The sequence below is a fragment of the Hetaerina americana genome, unplaced genomic scaffold (genome assembly GCF_022747635.1).
Source record: "Hetaerina americana unplaced genomic scaffold, ioHetAmer1.1.p SCAF_23, whole genome shotgun sequence".
NCBI classification, from domain to species: domain Eukaryota; kingdom Metazoa; phylum Arthropoda; class Insecta; order Odonata; family Calopterygidae; genus Hetaerina; species Hetaerina americana.
The window spans coordinates 2,150,423-2,167,850 of record NW_027286797.1 but is presented as its reverse complement, the minus strand read 5'-3'; the positions used below and the strand labels follow the sequence as shown (position 1 = coordinate 2,167,850).

The 17,428-nt window shown below is 43.1% G+C and overlaps 1 protein-coding gene across 1 annotated transcript in view; it reads right to left on the bottom strand.

Annotated features, from left to right (window-relative positions):
• LOC139689442 (Na(+)/H(+) exchange regulatory cofactor NHE-RF1) overlaps nucleotides 1–17,428 on the bottom strand; it is a 112,554-nt gene that overhangs the window by 6,645 nt on the left and 88,481 nt on the right. The window lies entirely within an intron of this gene.

The following is a 17,428-nucleotide window of genomic DNA, read 5'->3' as shown; positions in this document are numbered from 1 at the left end:
TGGGGGGGGCACAGAGTCCTATATCCTCACATACTCTCTTGGAGGGGGGCCAATTCAGCAGTGTCACTCAATGGGCAACTCAACATTCTAAGACCGGAATGGATGTCACTGCAGATGCCTTCGATCAAAATGGCGCCAACTAGGACATTAACCTTAGATCAGTATCTTCCCCAGCTCTTGTCTAGAGAGAAGCCAACTACGTCATTGGTTCTCACAAAAGATGTGCATTTAGCACAAGCAATCATCCTGGAAAAGCAAAGCACATTCAACCAAAGATGCTTTTAGGATCTACGTTCTTACATCCTGCTACATCTGAAAGAATATGGAGTGCACATAAGCTACCTAATAAATAATGGCCCATGATTTTCTGCCATTTTCAACTGCCATCTACCACTTATCACTGATCACAAATTTCCATTCAAATACAGGACTAATTCCTAGGTGGTTTTCTTGGTGAGAAGGTTAAGTTAAATACTTCTATTATGACACAGCCCTGGTCTGGAACATCCTTAGTGCATTCTAACTCATTACTCTGCTTCGTGTCATTGGGAAAGTTAATTCTGATTTCATATGCTATGAAGCCAATGATTTAAATTCTTAGACTTTGATGGTGCATATTTTTCATTGACAACTTTTATCAAACTCCATTAACTTCACCCCAATTCTAACCTTGCGTGATTCCAATTTGTAAACAATTGATTCCAAAATGAAATTTTCCCCTAATAAACCCCTTTGCAGCAGGCATACACCCATTTTCGATCAAACTGCCAATTTTTAACCTTAACTTGATTCCTCGTGATATACTTTCATTTAAATGGACTTCGGTATTTGAAATTTAAAAAAAAACCCATGAAAAGTACACATTATTTTCTTTCATTGACAAAAAAGTGAGAGGAAAAAGGGTGGGTATATACTATGAAAATTATGAAACTTGTAGGCAGATCCACATGGTTTCAGAAATGGGAACTCAAAATTAATAATTACTGACCCTAAAAAAGATATTTTAAACCATTAGTTCAACTTCCAAACTACATTTTTCCACTTCATGATATAAGTATCCTTATATGCCAGCTTTTCCACAGGGTAACCAAATACTTATTCTCTTAGTGGGAAGAAATGAGAGGCAAGAGAAGAAAACCTGTGCTGTCACTCTTGAAGGTTGTCAATCTCAAACTGCTCCCATGACAGAAGTAAAATTCAATCAATATGATAGGTGGGGCATTCAAATTGGTTACACACGTTTGAGGTGGTATTTTTGCAAGCTTATAATAGAAATAGCATGATTACCTTCAACGATGAATGCTCATGAATTATATTGCATTGTCAACTGGAAATTCGCTTTGAAAATTCAAAAATGGTGATTTGGGCTCTTATGGCTAAGAGTGAGAAAATAAAGCGGTTAAAACGGCCCTTGCTGCTTGTTATGTTACTGTAAGGAGATATGTTTTGAAACCAAAGTAACCAAATAAAATGTCTATGGGCTTAGAAGTGGTCCACATTTCTTCAATTTCCATTATGATGGTAATTGCGCACGAAAATAAACCAAGAGTTCGCGGATCTCATTTTCTTATTTCACCATGGTTCAATCGGTCGATTCATTCTCCACAGGGTAGACTAATCATTCACCATTTTCTTTTCTAAATTCTTACTTTGATACGACATGTTATATGCACCCGAATGGAAGCTGTACGAATTACTTGCGCCAAATGTGCTCTTTATTTTCCAGTCCCTACTAACTGAGCAATATGCACGGAAACCATAGGGGACTTCCTAAGACGCAAGATGTTAAGGAAGGTGGTGAGGCGAATAATCAACGAAGCTCGCCGATTGAGTCTTGCCGCTGCGTACGTACGAGAAGTGTACCCGAGGAATCCGCTGTACGGACAGCGCATTTACATCGGAAAAATTGGCGGCGAGTGAATGTATCGAATGTGGCTCACTCCGACATTAAAATAGCATTTTCGCAAACTCCATCATCTTCATTCCGAACAGCTTTCTTTCGATGCAATGGAAATCACAACGCAATCATAGGCTACGTAACGTAGTGACGTCACAATCCACACGAGAATTTGGATGGGGTGGGGAGGGTTGACAATGGTGAGCATGTGATTCGGGTTTTATGGGCGGTACCAGTATCAAAATGGGAAGGAAGTTGAGCGTTTATTACCTAAATGCGAGATGGGAAACCTGATGATGTCCTAGGCGTTTTACTGAATTAGCTGTTCTCCGGAAAAATTTCGAGGTACCTCATAAGTCTTCCAGTGAACTTACCTAGGCTACTTCCCAATATTCCGTATTATCAGTAGCGGCGGCATAACGAGATACTAAGTGATGCAGAGTTCACCCGAATACGTCTTTTAATTGAAGTGTAGCAAAATTTTGTTATGGAATGACACGTGAAGATGAAAATACGGTGAAAAGGAGACGAAAAAAATTACGTTGCCGAGCAAAATTTCATTCAAGAAGGAAACATTTTTCCGAGCACGGGGAGACAAAATGACACACATTGGCACTAGGTAGAGAATTGGTATGACAGTAAGAATTATTCATTTAATTAAGACCGAATTCGGAATAGCTGACATACCATGTAGTTCTACTATATGTGCGTACCTCGACGCATGAATATCATTTCGTGTTCCATGACTCATTCTCGACTTCAAGGCAGTCGAAGCCTAGTTCGACGTGAAAGTATTGGAACGAACTCATTTTGTCGCTCATCTTCGACCCACAGCTGTTAAGACGATAAAAAATACGATCATGATAAAAATTGCTGGTTTATTCTTTAGCAACGCCATTTGAAAATATGATAGCAGTTATTTCAGGAGCATTGTTCCTGCTTTGAGAATGTTGAAATTCCACCATCACTGATTTATGGTCATGCTACCTGTCTCCATTGCCAGTGCGTTAAGCACAAAATATTTTAAAGCAGTTCTGGAGATTCCGAGCCAGGTGATATCGCACAAAGATACGACAGGTGCGCTAAATGAGATAAAAAGACTACTTTTATTTAACAAGAAAGTTTTTTATCTTTATACAATGGCTTAATTTTCCGTCGAGCCCGTTAAGCATACAGACCATGAGATAAGGTTATATTACCAATTATAAGGCTGGGGCTTAGAAAGTTACAATACTTCCATCGACGAGAGAAATGATAAGGGAAAAATGTATTCCAAAGATTTGGGACGCTGTTTGACGAGCGTGGGGTTTAAGAGGTATTGATTGCACAAATTTGGTGGATAAAGGCTAATATCGGGCAGGAGGACATCAACGCCACATCACGATAAACCACTCGTGACCCGCGTTTCCGATTCAATCAATGAATGAAATCATCACAGCGCCATGAAGTCTAAGTGACCATGTTTAAATATTTGAGATGACGAGTTAATGAATTAATTTTTACGAATGTTCCTACGGCGAAAGTTTTCTTTAACGGAGGTTTCTCCGCAGTTTATATTCTATCCAAAGAGACCATTGAATGTTGCACATACGCGGTAAGACTAATATTCATCTTACAGAATCGCAACCTCGGGAGGCTTAATTCTTGCTGCGACATATACGACAAACATAGAGCAAGTCAATCTGTTCAGCACTCAACAGCCCCTGTACTTCAATATTGATAGGGATGACGCGCAGAGATTCGTTGGAATTCCGCATCACCGAGAGATGTTATCAACGATTACTATATACTTTAGCAATCGCAGGAAACCATTTGAGGGCAGTACCAGAGCTCAATTTCTTTCCACGGAGGCGCATAGAAAAAGCCACTCGTTCAACCCAATGATGGGGCTAATCGGTGCTAGAGAAAGGCCCATTCCCCGGAGGACTTACGGCAGACATACAACAACTGTGACAGTTCTTTAATCCGCATACCGAGAATACCAGAAAACGTGGAATACTCTATTTCTAATATTGTCCCAGCCTTGAGGTGGGTGAAAGGCTGATGTTTGAAGAAGGAAATCTCATGAATCAGCACAAGGAAGGACCCACTCGGGCGACAAGGGGTTTTCCTCGATTTACACCTGTTTTTCACACCACGATTCGTACCCGGAAAAGGAAGCCTCCAGTCCACTCTCTCCTTCGGAATATTTCGGACCTTACACCAATCCATTGAAACGCGAGTCTGGGCACAAATTTCCTAATGCCTTGATCAATAAGGACTGGGATAAAAGAAGCGGGTACTTCATCTTATGTTTTAGTTCTCCAACGGATTTTATATATTTGTATTTTTACAGTAATAGCACCACGATGACAATCACTCACCATCATTTTCGTGCTAACCGATTTCAACGCACAAAAAAGCCTGGCTTCTTGCGGAAGAGGAAACAGCAAAGATCTGTATTTTGAGGTCATATCTTGGTGCGAGAAAAATACAGGATTATGACTATGGGCCGATATATTTAACACTGCCCGAGTACTTTTTCGATCCTTGAGACTGCGAAATGAATTCATTTTGACTGCTGTGATGTAGTACGCACAGTAGGTCAACTCTGACATACCATACGTCAGGCAATTACATACTGCGACCCTACCTCAAACGGTCATTTATTTTATTCAACACTACATTCATATTTAATATTATTTGCAGGATTTATTTTTCCGCTCTTGGTTTACAAACAATGGCACAACAAATAATTTTCTTTTTGCAGAAACTACGGGTAATTACAAGCAAACATACAAGTATTATTACTTATATTTTCTGCCCCAGCTAAAGATTTCTAATATAAATTCGTATTATCTTACACACCCAACGTATGGTGCAACATATGATAAACAATACCATTTATGCAACTTCCTCTCTCAACTTCCCGGAATTCTCATTATAAATCTTTACTTCGTGACGCCTAGATTTCAAATAAGGTTTCTACGCTCCCTCCGTCAAGTTTCGAAGAGTTTCAATACAAATGTTAAACAGTAATAATCAAAGAGAAAAATTCTCATTGAATCAAGTAAACAATCACTAGTCGGTCATGTATTCAAAAAGAAATGTAAGCTGACGTTCTTTCATCGCCGTGTGTAGAAATAGCTCGCCACTCTCATCAGAACATTGTGTAATCCGAGGCGTCCTGATTAAATTATTACCTTCTACAATAATTTCAACTTTTAAGTGTACGCGTCAAACATGAATGAAGTTATCTCACCAGTCGGCGGCGCCCCCGCAGATATTAGGGAACGAGGATTTCAACTTTCTTCCGATTTGCATACAGCAAACAAACAACATATTTTTATTTAATCAGTTTTTCCTATATTTTTTATAAACACAGCGTTTGTTTCGTCTAGCTTTAATTTGATAGGTTCGTCAGTTGGACAACATGAAAATTATCGAGCTGTCCCAATTTCTAATCACAAAATTTTTTATTTATCTGAAGGCATTGAGCGGAGTTTGTCCATTGTATTTATTCAAGGTTTTGACTTTCAATACCCACTCACCCCAAGGTATGAGGAATATTGCACCAGGGTTTTATAAACAAATGACTGGATTATGAGATAAAATGTTTTATGAGTCTGTAAACGAGTTTAATACATAGATCAAAAAGAAAATCCGAAACAATAAACCGGATTTAAATGAGCAATATAAGCAACAGTACGATGGGAGTCCTTGTGGAGCCTATTATTTCGGCCTAGACTACTAGCGGCCGAAGGCTAAAAAGCGCATCGATGCGCCCGAACCGTGAGTAACTACATACATCGGTAGCATTAGACGGAAAGTAGACAGAATTTTTTATACTGTTTGAACCACGGTGATTGTCGGGGGCTACACCTTGCCGGTCGAAGGCTGAGAAGGGGATGGCTCATTCAAAATCCTAAGCTCTGGGGGAGAGCCTTTCCCTACTATTACGCTCCTGGTTTCATTACCTACAGCGAATGCGTGACTAAACGCCCCAAACCATTACCCAAGGAAATGATTCAAGCAACACAAAAGTTAATCTGCATGCATTGCGTGAGAGTTAACATTAAAAAAGCCCTCGTGCCCCCTTTCCAAAATGAAGAGATCTGCAAAATCTTGTCCACTCAGTCCCGCATGCATGAGAGGGCTAATCTCTGCGCGTTTCACCAATCTTGGAAAATTAGTAGCACGACAAGTGTACTCATCACATCAGGGTAGGGGGGCAGTTCCTTTCCCTGTGCCAGTTATGGTTTCCCAGGAAGACCTGTTGCCCGAAAAATCACATTAGCTTGGGTGGAGCTGCAGGTGCCCAGAGTGCCTTGCCCGGGAATCGAACCCGGGACCCTCCGGTCAGCAGTCCTACGCTCCACCCACTGGACCACCACGACCCATATATATATATATATATATATATATATATATATATATATATATATACTACCTTGATCAAAAATTTCCCGGAATTTATTCAGAAAATTAAAAATACAAGTTTATTCATCTAAATCTATATTGTCCCCTTCAAAGTAATCCCCATCGACTGCAACACACTTATGCCAGCGCTTGATCCAATCCTCGAAACATTTTTTATATTCGGTTTTCGGTATGTCCATCAGTGCTTCCTGCGATTTTTCCATTACTTCCTCTCGGCTGCTAAAACGCGTTCCCCGTAATGGTTTTTTAACTCGATTGAACAGAAAGAAGTCACAGGGAGCCAAATCAGGTGAATTCGGTGGCTGTTGGATGGTATTTGTTGCATTTTTCGTCAAAAAATTACGAATAATGATAGCACTGTGCGACGGTGCGTTATCATGGTGCAAAATCCACGAGTTTTCTGCCCACATTTCTGGTCTCTTTCGGCGAATTGCTTCACGCAAACGTCTCATAACGCCCAAATAATACTCTTTGTTTACTGTCTGGCCTTCTGGCAAAAATTCATGATGCACTACACCGTTGTAATCCATGAAAACCGTCAGCATTGCCTTCTTTTTTGACTGAAAACGACGTGGTTTTTTTGGTCTCGGCTCATTTGGTGAACGCCATTCACTTGCCTGATGTCTGGATTGCGTGTCGTACTCATAAACCCACGTCTCGTCTCCAGTAATGATCCTTTTGATGAATGTGGGATCGGATTCAGCCTCGCAAATCATGTCTTTTGCGACGTCAACACGGTCTCTTTTTTGCATGAAATTGAGGTATTTTGGCACCAACTTTGCTGCTACACGACGGAAACCCAAATCATTAACCACAATGTCTTGGGCGGATCCATAGGCAATGTTCAAGTCCTCCGCTATTTCTCTGATGGTTAATTTGCGGTTATTGACCAACATTTCTTTTACTTTATCAATTTTTTCACCGACTTTCGATGTCGATGGTCTGCCACTGCGTTCATCATCTTCGATTGACTCAAGACCACTTCTGAACCGCTCGTGCCACTGGTAAACGACCGTTTTTTTTAGAGAATCGTTGCCGAAACACTTTTCCAACATTTCCAACGTCCGTGCGCCACTAAATCCGTTTTTTACGCAAAATTTAATACAAGTTCGTTGTTGCAAATTTAAATCCATTTCTGCAATTGTAAAAAATCGCCAACACACACAGAGATAGATGTACTCTTGGCTACGTAACTTTTGCAAATGTCAAGTTATGACACTAAGATTTAAAGGGAATATCAACAACAGATGTACCAATTTAACAAAAAAAACAGAACTCAAATCGGAACGATGGGAGCGCCACACGGTGGTTATTCCGGGAACTTTTTGATCAAGGTAGTATATATATATATATAGACACACACGAGGGCGATTCGAAAAGTAAGTTCTCCTATTTTTTTCATGAAAAATGAAATTTATTCTCAACTTAGTGAACATCGTAGGAAAGGCTGAGCATTTAGTTATTTTTTTGCATGGCTGCTTCTTGCACTCCCTCGTCTGGCTTTAATTTCTGTCCTCCATGGTGTTTTTGAGAGCGGGAAACAAGTGGTAGTCGCTGGGGGTAACGTCCGGGCTGTAAGGAGGGTGGTCGATGATATTCCGGCCGAATTCATTGAGTATGGTGGTCGTTTGAGGTGACACATGTGGACGTGCATTGCCATGATGCAAACACACTCCTTTGGTGAGACACCTTGTTGTAACCTAGGACCTCCGACACAATATTCTGCACGGAGAAGTAGCCACTCTCTTCATTAAAGCCATGCTTTATCTCATGAAGGGTTATTCTCCGGTTATTTCGCACCATCTCGTCAATTGGAGTCGCCGTTGATTCCGGCAAACTCGGCCGCCCCGACCGCTGCTCATCGTGGACGTTTTCCCGACCACCGAAAAACTCCCTGCACCACTTCCGCACCACCACCACAGTAGCAGTCGTCATTCGGCTTCGTGACGCGACTGGAGAAAGGTACGACGCCGGTATTAAAAAGCTTCTTGCAAGGATGCAAAAAGTCATTCAACGTTCAGGCGACTCTGTAGAAAAATATCTAAATGCTCAACCTTTCCAACGATGTACGCAATTAAGAATAAATTTGATTTTTCATGAAACAAAAGGAGACCTCACTTTCGCCCTGTGTGTGTGTAATCTTATCCCCGGAAAACACAAAATTAAACATTTAAACTGTGATCTCTTCCCAATTATCAATAACAGTCGGTCCACATCACTTTTATTCCTACATTGTCCCTCCGTTACGTTTAAGTAGTAGTAGTAGTAGTATTTAGTGGAGGCGACCGACAGCTGAGGACATTTGCGAGGCCATAGGGGATGGACAGGAAAGGATGAAGGGTGAAGAGAAACCCAGCGTTGGCATTAGCCTACTCTTTACGAAAGACGCCAAGGGGTCCGTAGCGTAACGTCCCATCCGACGGACGGCGTACTCACTCAAAGTGCCCTCCACAAAGCACCTCAAGTAGGGATCGAAATACCTCTGAAAAATATTCAACACCGCCGGGATTTGAACCCGAGCCCTCTGGGTGGCGTTTCGTTTTAACGACCGTCGAGCTTGCGAGACATCTTCAAGACGACAAAACCAACTGTGAGCCCCCCGTCTCTCCACCACCCCTATCCGCACCTTGCAACCGCCCACGATGCAAATGCTATCGTCTTCTAAGACCCTCCCCCTCCCTTATTACCAACCCACAACCCGACGCCACCTGCACCTCAAAAAAAAACATCATACATCGCCTCTCCTGTAACTTCTGCCCTGCCTTCTACGTGGGCGAATGCACGACCACCCTTTCCCTCGGCAGGAATAACCACCGCTATTCCACCAAATCTCCCACCTTCCTTAATTATCCCATTCCTACTCACACTATTTTCCACGACCAATCTTTTCATGAGTGCTTCTCCGTTTCGTTGATTGAAACCCTTCCCAAATCTGCTAGTATAATAGAGGTGAGAACCCGCGAGATGGTGCATATCTGGGTGGCCCAATCATTTAAACCCCCCGGTCTGAACCAAGCCCTCTGAATGCATCCAATAGCTGCCTACATATCCCCTCCCACCCCCTTGTTCATTCCCTCCCCCCTCCCCCGCAAACGCTATTCTGATTACGACGGTCGTGCCGTCGAAAGTACAACCGTGAGTGTCCTTTCCATGTGTTTCAATGCTTTAAAAATCTACATTTATGTTTTTATATATTTGTGCGACGCCAAAGCGTTCCAATTCGAAGAAATTTATATATATATAGATACATATATATATATAGATACATATATATATATAGATACATATATATATATAGATACATATATATATATATAGATACATACATATATATATATATATATATATATATATATATATATATATATATATATATATATATAGATACATATATATATATATATATATATATATATATATATAGATTATTATTATTAGGTAATCTATCAGTTAAGGTAGGTTTTTGGATGGACATAATTACTAATTAAATAATTTGTGACTCCTAGCAAAACATAACATCCTACTCTACATCAGGTCCCTCCTCAGCTCTGTGTACTTTTTCCTCCTTTCATCCCGTCCAACATCCCTATCCTGTTCCTTCCCTTTCCTCGTTTGCCTAACATTCTCCCCTCAATTACAGTCTTCAACATCCCGCTGCCGGTCAATACCACCTTCATCCACTTTTCCTGCCTCCACAGGATTTCTCCCAACAAACCCTCTCTTTGCACACCATACCAAGTACTTCCTCATTTTTTTCTCCTCTGTCCATTTCACCTTCTCCATTCTTCTCCACACCCACATTTCAAAAGCCTCCAGTCTACGTCTACCCTCCTGATTCAATGACCTTGTTTCCGCACCGTACATAGCTACGCTCCATATCAAAGTTTTTCCGAGTCTTTTCTTAACATCCTTACTCAGCGTCCCTGTCATCAACTCCTTCCTCCTTGTGAAAGCCTCTTTGCCTAGCGCAATTCTTCTTCTTAGGTCCCTACTACTTTAACCGTGTTGGTCCAAAACACTACCGAGATACGTAAACTGTTCTAACTGCTCTAGTTTTTGCCCTCCTATTTTAATGTTTAGCGTACCCTTTTTCCTCTTAGAAAATCGCATAACCTTTGTTTTATTAATATTGATTCTCATCCCATTCCTGTCGCACTGAATTTCCAATGCACCCAGCAATGCTTGCAACCCCTTGGCAGACTGACAAACTAAAGCTTGGTCATTAGAGAACCTGACTGATTTTACGAATTCTCCGCCCACTTTCATTCCTACCTCCAGTTCATCCCATGCCCTTTTAATCTTTTCCTCTGCATACAGGTTGAACAGCAACGGTGATAATGGGCAACCCTGCCTTACACCTCTTCCTAACACCGCCCATCCGGACTCCCCGTTCCCCACTCGCACCTGTGCAGTCTGAGACATGTACAGGTTGCGGATTAGCCCCCTTTCCCTCCGATCTATTCCTATTTTCTGCAATAAACTCATTAGTTTTTCCCAATTCACTCTATCAAACGCTTTTTCGAAATCTACGAAACAGGCAAATACCTACTGGTTGTGTTCTATATTCCTTTCGATTAATAATCTCATTACTGCAATGGCATCACGCGTTCCTCTCCCCTTCCTAAACCCAAACTGATCATCCCCTAAGTAATCATTTACCCTACTCTCTATCCTTTTGTTTATGATCCTAGGAACAACTATAGCTGCGTGGGATATCAAACTTATCGTCCTGTAGTCCTCACATGATTTAGCCTTTACCTTTTTCGGATTAGGAACTAAAACTGATCTCACAAGGTCTTCCGGCCAGATCCCTTCCTCACAGATATTGAATCAGCCCATATAGCTTCTTCCTCCCACATTTTCCTAAACATTTCAATAGTTCCGCGGGAATGTTATCCACCCCCACGGCCTTATTTAGTTTCATCTCCCTTAATGTCCTTTCTATCTCATCGTCTAATATGTCTTGGCCTAAGCTATCTTCATCTACGTCATATTCTTTTTCAATGTCTAACTTTGTTGGTCGAAGTTCTTTACTACTTCACTATACAGTTCTTCTACATTATATATGTGCATGTATGTATGGGTCACGTAAGTCCAGGGGGTAGAACGTTTGACTGCTGACTACTGGAGGGGCCCGGGTTCGATTCCCGGGCAAGGCACTTTGGGCACCTCCAACTCCACTTGTGATTTTTCGGGTACCAGATCTTCCTGGGAAACCATTGCTTTTGAAGAATGATCGGTGAATAGCGACTTAAATAACAGGTAAATTTATTCAAAATACAGTAATGAACGGATATTTTACGAGTAAGGCTAAGTGTGGGTATTACGGGAAGGATAAGCGAGAGATGACAAGATACTCCCCGCATCGACAATCAAGCGAGTCATCCCAAATATTATCCGAACTTTGTGGCAAGAATAAATTACAAAAAGGAAATTTTTTTACATTTTTATCATATTTATGTTTCATCTTCAATTTCTCTTCCCTCGCCGTAGTAGTATTTTGGGGAGGCGACCGACAGCTGAGGTCATTTCCGCCATAGGGGATGGGCAGGAAAGGACGAAGGGTGGAGAGAAACCCGGCTTCGGCGTTAACCTACTCTTAACGAAAGGCGCTATGGGTCCGCAACTTAACGTCCCATCCGACGGACGCCGTACTCACTCAAAGTGCCCTCCCTCCACAAAGCACCTCAAGTAGGGATCAAGATACCTATGAAAAATATTTAACACCGCCGGGATTTGAACCCGGGCCCTCTGGGTGGGAAGCCAGTGCGTTAGTGCCCGCACCATCTCGATCCCCTTCTCTCACCGTAATCAGGAATTCTGCTACTCTGATGAAATACTAACCGCCATTCATGGATTCATATGGAACTGGACTTACAATAACAAAAACATAACAGACTACATGGAATGCCCCAAAGAAGGTTGTCTACCTTGGAAAATGGGGAAATAATTGCGATTAGGAGAAATGACGCTCATTCTCTCAGGGGAATGCCAAGTTATGTGCAAAGAGAGAGGGCGAGGGGTAAATCCCAGCTGCTCTTATTTCAACTTTTTTTGAGTTGCCTTTGTCATACTTAATTCTTGGCGATGTGCAAATATTTTAAGCAGACAGGGATTGCTTGCCTTAAACGAGGAAACCGAAACGAGGGACCTTCAAGTTGTCCCAGGCTCGTGCGAACTGAAACTCGCGTTAAACGAGTATATTTCCACAGGGCGGTATATTTTCCTGCCGCAGTAACTTTAGTCATTCTCTCAACTTATCATTTCCTGCGTCAAATGTTCGGCCGCCTCGCGCTGAAAAGTTAGCAGAATACTAAAACGGAAAGTGATTATTATGCATGGTGACAATCCGCGTCAATTTTGTTACTCAAAAGGCAGTTTCGTGTCCATGGAATGAATAAATATTAGAGCAGTTCCCCCTCAATTGATACAACTGCATCATCGACTAAGCGAATGCACCAACTTGATTACAGTGCTTAAGAGCGGGGTGGCCAATCACCACTCTTAAGTGTCGCGCACCGTAAAACCCCAGAGAAGCCAAACCAAACTTTTTGTCTTTCTTTGAAGCATAACGAATTCTTCAGTTCTAAGAGATAATAGTACTTATAAAAGCAACCTAAGGTCAGTGAGTTTCAATTAAATATAGATTATTTGAGATTGCAAAAAATGAATTCTTTTTCATAGTGACAACAGAAAAATATCATTTGATGCCTGCGTCTTTGCACAGTGAAATGTTTGTTTCTCACATCACAAGAGCGAATAACGCCCTTTGCAATTCTAATGGACCTCATTTTAATTCGCACTCCTTCACTGATACTTGTACGTGCCAAGGAAAAGTTTGACATCCACGCCCTGGAGGTTCCCCTAAAGAGGTATGAAAAAATAAGAAAATGCAGCGCCTTGCATCTTCCATACTTTCCGCTGGGGCAGGGGGCTGAGGTGTCGCGACTCCGTCTTTCTCAATTTCCACTGCACGAGGATGGAGAAAGTGGCTCCCGAGCGGCTGATGACTAGCACAAGCTCGGGGCGCGCCTCTGGTCGGATAAGTGGCTGCACCGACTCATACTCGTACGTATACCATTAGGTAAGCAGCAGAACTACAAGTTACCCGGTTCTCACTTTCGGAGGGAATTACGAGGAAATAACTTAATGATATCCCCTTTAACGAGCGGATTTTGGAAGCCGAGAAAGACAGACTTCGATTAAAAAGAGACTGACCTGATGATGATGTAGTAACATTGAAACCGGTCGCATTAAATTTTATTTTTGTGGAAAATTGCTATTTTTAATTAAGACTTCGATTAAATTTTCACCGTAACCATCTAAGGAAAGGAAAAGAGAAGAAATTCAATAACTCGCAGATAGTTCCAACGAAAAGACTCGATCGTGTCCCGAAGTTAACTGGCCGCCCACGGTCTACATAACGCATGGAAGAAAGTTCAGGCGCTTCTTGTCTTGCTTCTGTGAATAAAACCCTCCCTTATCAGCGCGACAACATTATTGATTCGACATGGATTGCTCTCCAATATACTCCGGACTGGTCACAGACAAATTCATTTAAACATATTCTAAACCTTGAAACTAGATCTGCAATATTTATTTCCATAAGCACGGCCGGCTCGGAAATTGAAATGATATAAGAAACTACTCGACTAGAAGGAGTCAACATTTTGCGCTAAGGTTATTAATGGCAGTTTCGAGGAAAATCCAAAAGAAACCAAATCGACGTCAACTATCAACTAACCCCCGCCACACGCCCTTGCGGCGGCTAGCGGGGTATAAGGTAGATGCAGAACTATGCAAAGCGAAAGCCATTCGGAATCCGAACTAATACTCTAGAACTTGAAAGTAAACAGCATAAGCTTCTCAGCAGACTGGAGAGAAAAAGACTACAGGAGAGAAGTCGAGACAAAAAGTTCCCTGGATGACCAAAACTGCTCTCATGGTCTCCCAAGCATCGCGATAAAAAAAAACACTTGAAATTCAAATCCTGAAAATAACAGGAGACCAAAACCGAGAGAGCTCGCGGCGTGCTGTCCGCGAGTTACCCCACCACCCGCATCTAAGGAAGGTTTCGGTGGGAGAAAAGAAAGAGCTCACGGCGTCGGGGAGGTCCACGAGAAGAAAATTCGAGAACGGAGGCGGGAAGGATGGAAACCAAAATGGAGGAGTGGAGGGGAAGAGGGTAGTGGAGGAGGATCCGAGATACGATCGCAGACCGCCGGCGAGAGTCTCCCCCCCCCCCCCCGAATTCCCCCGGGACCACTCGCCCGAGAACCACTGACCTAGAATGGCGGGAGAGGTGGTCGGGGACGGCGGGTGACGGAGGACCAGACGCACGCTCGCTCACCCAGGCCAACTCACCCCCCACCGTCCGAAATGCACTCCCCGCCCTCGGCAATTACACACTACCGAAAGCCCCTTCACCAAGTATCATCACCTCCAGAGAACACGTTGGACACCCCACACCTCCCCTCCTTCCCCGCCCCTCTCCGATGACCCATTCAAACCGGTTATTGCATGGTGACGGAAATTCCACGAGATGTGAGCGCGCGCGGGACGGGTGGTGGGGAGGCATTAGTCGGGGGTGCGAGGGGAGGGGGAGCGGGGGGGAGGCCTCGGCAGGTACGCTCTTCAAAAGGGATGTTTCCATGTGCACACGAGTGCGAGGCGAAGGCCACTAATCAGTGGAGAGGCTCCACCGACGGCGTTTAACAATGTTTTTAACTTTCGCCGTGAGAGAAAACGAAGTGACACTTCGAGGCAGGGGGGTATCCGTAAAATCACGCTCCAAGAAGGAGAATTAAGGAAACGCCAAAAACAACTCTCGCGTCGCAAAAATATCCGCTATGACCTGAGGATCATTATTACTATCAGGAAGTTACATTTCTTAAGCAATCCGGAAAGTCCTGAAAAAGAATTTCGACGGAAGGCAGAGATTATTACGACTGTTTGCTCAAGATTTAACGTATTTCTTCTGTAGCAGTAGTTTTTCTGGGGGGCGACCGAAAGCCGACGTCATTTGCGCCATTATGGATTGACCGGAAAGGATGAAGGGAGAAAGAAACCTGGCGTCGGCATTATCTTGCTTTTAACGAAAGGCGCCAAGGGCAGCTTCCGCAGCTTAACTTCCCATCCAACGGACGGCGTGCGCCCTCAAAGTGCCCCCCACAAAGCACCTCAAGCACTTGAATAATATAATAAATATTCGACGCGGCCGGGATTCGAACCCTCAGTGAACTCAAGGTGGGAAGCCAGTGTGATAGCCGCCGCATAATCCCGATCCCCCGTATTTCCTAAGTGTTTTTTTCTATTTTCATCATTGTCGTGTTACGATGAAAATAATTATGGCATGACATCATGGATGAATACAGCAGTAAACCATTCAGAAGACACGGAAATAGAAATTCGTCGAAGTAACCGGGAAAGTTCCATTGGAAGGCACACATCTGCTCGCCCATTTTCCGCGCACACAAAAATAATCTTGCCACCGCCTTAACGTTCGCGTCGCACCGTAAGTAAGCATGGGAACAGCTTTGGGCTCTTCGAATGATTTCTCTTGCCCGAGCACACACACAAACACACTCCCCGAACACAACAACCTTCAATGAACTAACCTTCGGGAGACCTTACATCCGAGGTGATGAATCCAAAAATCCCCACCCGCGATACATGACGTCACCTCCCCATAAGATGCGCGAAATCTGGCCATCAAATCGTCTAACACCGCAGGTGACTAAAGGTGCCTCGGGTGCCCGCACCATCCTCACCTCCTCCTCTAGCCTGTCATCTGGCAACGCGGTGACCTTGCCGCCCGTGGGCACCGTTGTCGGCCCGAGAAATAACACTACCGAGCCCAACGCGACTTCGGTCTCCCTCCAACCAGCCGAAGATGGACTCATAGGACTTGGAACATGGCCCTCTCAACCCTGCGGTTGGGATGGAGTCGGTCGAGTAGTTCCATTTCCCGCCAAAAATCTTCCGCTCAGGATCCTCGGAGAGCAAGCAAGCGGAGGGGTTTGCGGAGGTCAGCGAGGGTTTCACTAACGTGAATTTACTCCGCCGGCCGCGTCCAAAAGGAAGCCCTCGAGAACCACGGGACGGGCGAGAAGAACGTTATTAAGGCCGGCTCATACAACAAATTGCCAAATATTCACTTAAAGGCGGTTGGGTCCATTTCCGAATGCGAGTGGATTTGAATGCTGAACTTCGGCAAACGCGATCCTAAAACAACCTTTGATATGCAAAGGAAAGAACATTTTTTTTACCGGCCTACGTAATTTGCAACATCATCTTCTCGAGCCAAGTACCCAAGGTAAAAGTTAGTATCGCGTTTTGCGTCTGAATTAAAGAAATGTGATATTAGGCTTAGAGAACCATAAGAATCGCATTCCCGTTTGATGGACGTCGATTGCCGACCTAAATCTTTGTATTTCAATAAACCTCAGTTGTCAATCAGAAGATCGGTTTGATAGGTGAGGGTGGCGCTCGGCAATCACTAACGGTGTCTGGCATTCAAGCATCAAGGCGGGGGGCGCTAGTTTCGCCACACGCAGTTTGCAAGGAAGATCTGGTAGCCGAAAAAATTACATATATACTCATTTGGAAAGAATCACATATATACTCATTCTACTTCAAATGTTGGGCAGTTAAGCGAGCAAAGACCATTTTCAATTAATGGTAAAGTTCAATGTTAACCTGTCCTATTAATTATCAGGGATCTGGTACTCACTCTTCCAAATGAGATGAAATTAGGATTACCCCATTTTCATGGCTGAAACAAAAGTAGATGGGACAATAAACAATAATTAAAGGGAACACACCAAAAATCATTACCCCCCACGGCGAAATTCATAAAACAACTAAAGCCAAGGAAATAATTAGCTTAGGGGGTTTAACGAGTTTGAATTAACGAGAAATTAATTTACAAGCCGATAGTGAAGGCCCTCTCCGCGGACTTCGCTTCGAATGTGAGCATGCCATCCAAGAACTTAAGCTTGCGAATCTTAATATCCATACGTATTCAATGGTGTCGTTTAACACAGCGTTGTAATGCGCACAAAAATAGAGTCCTTATATAATTCAATCAATTTCGAGGGTAGGGAACATAAA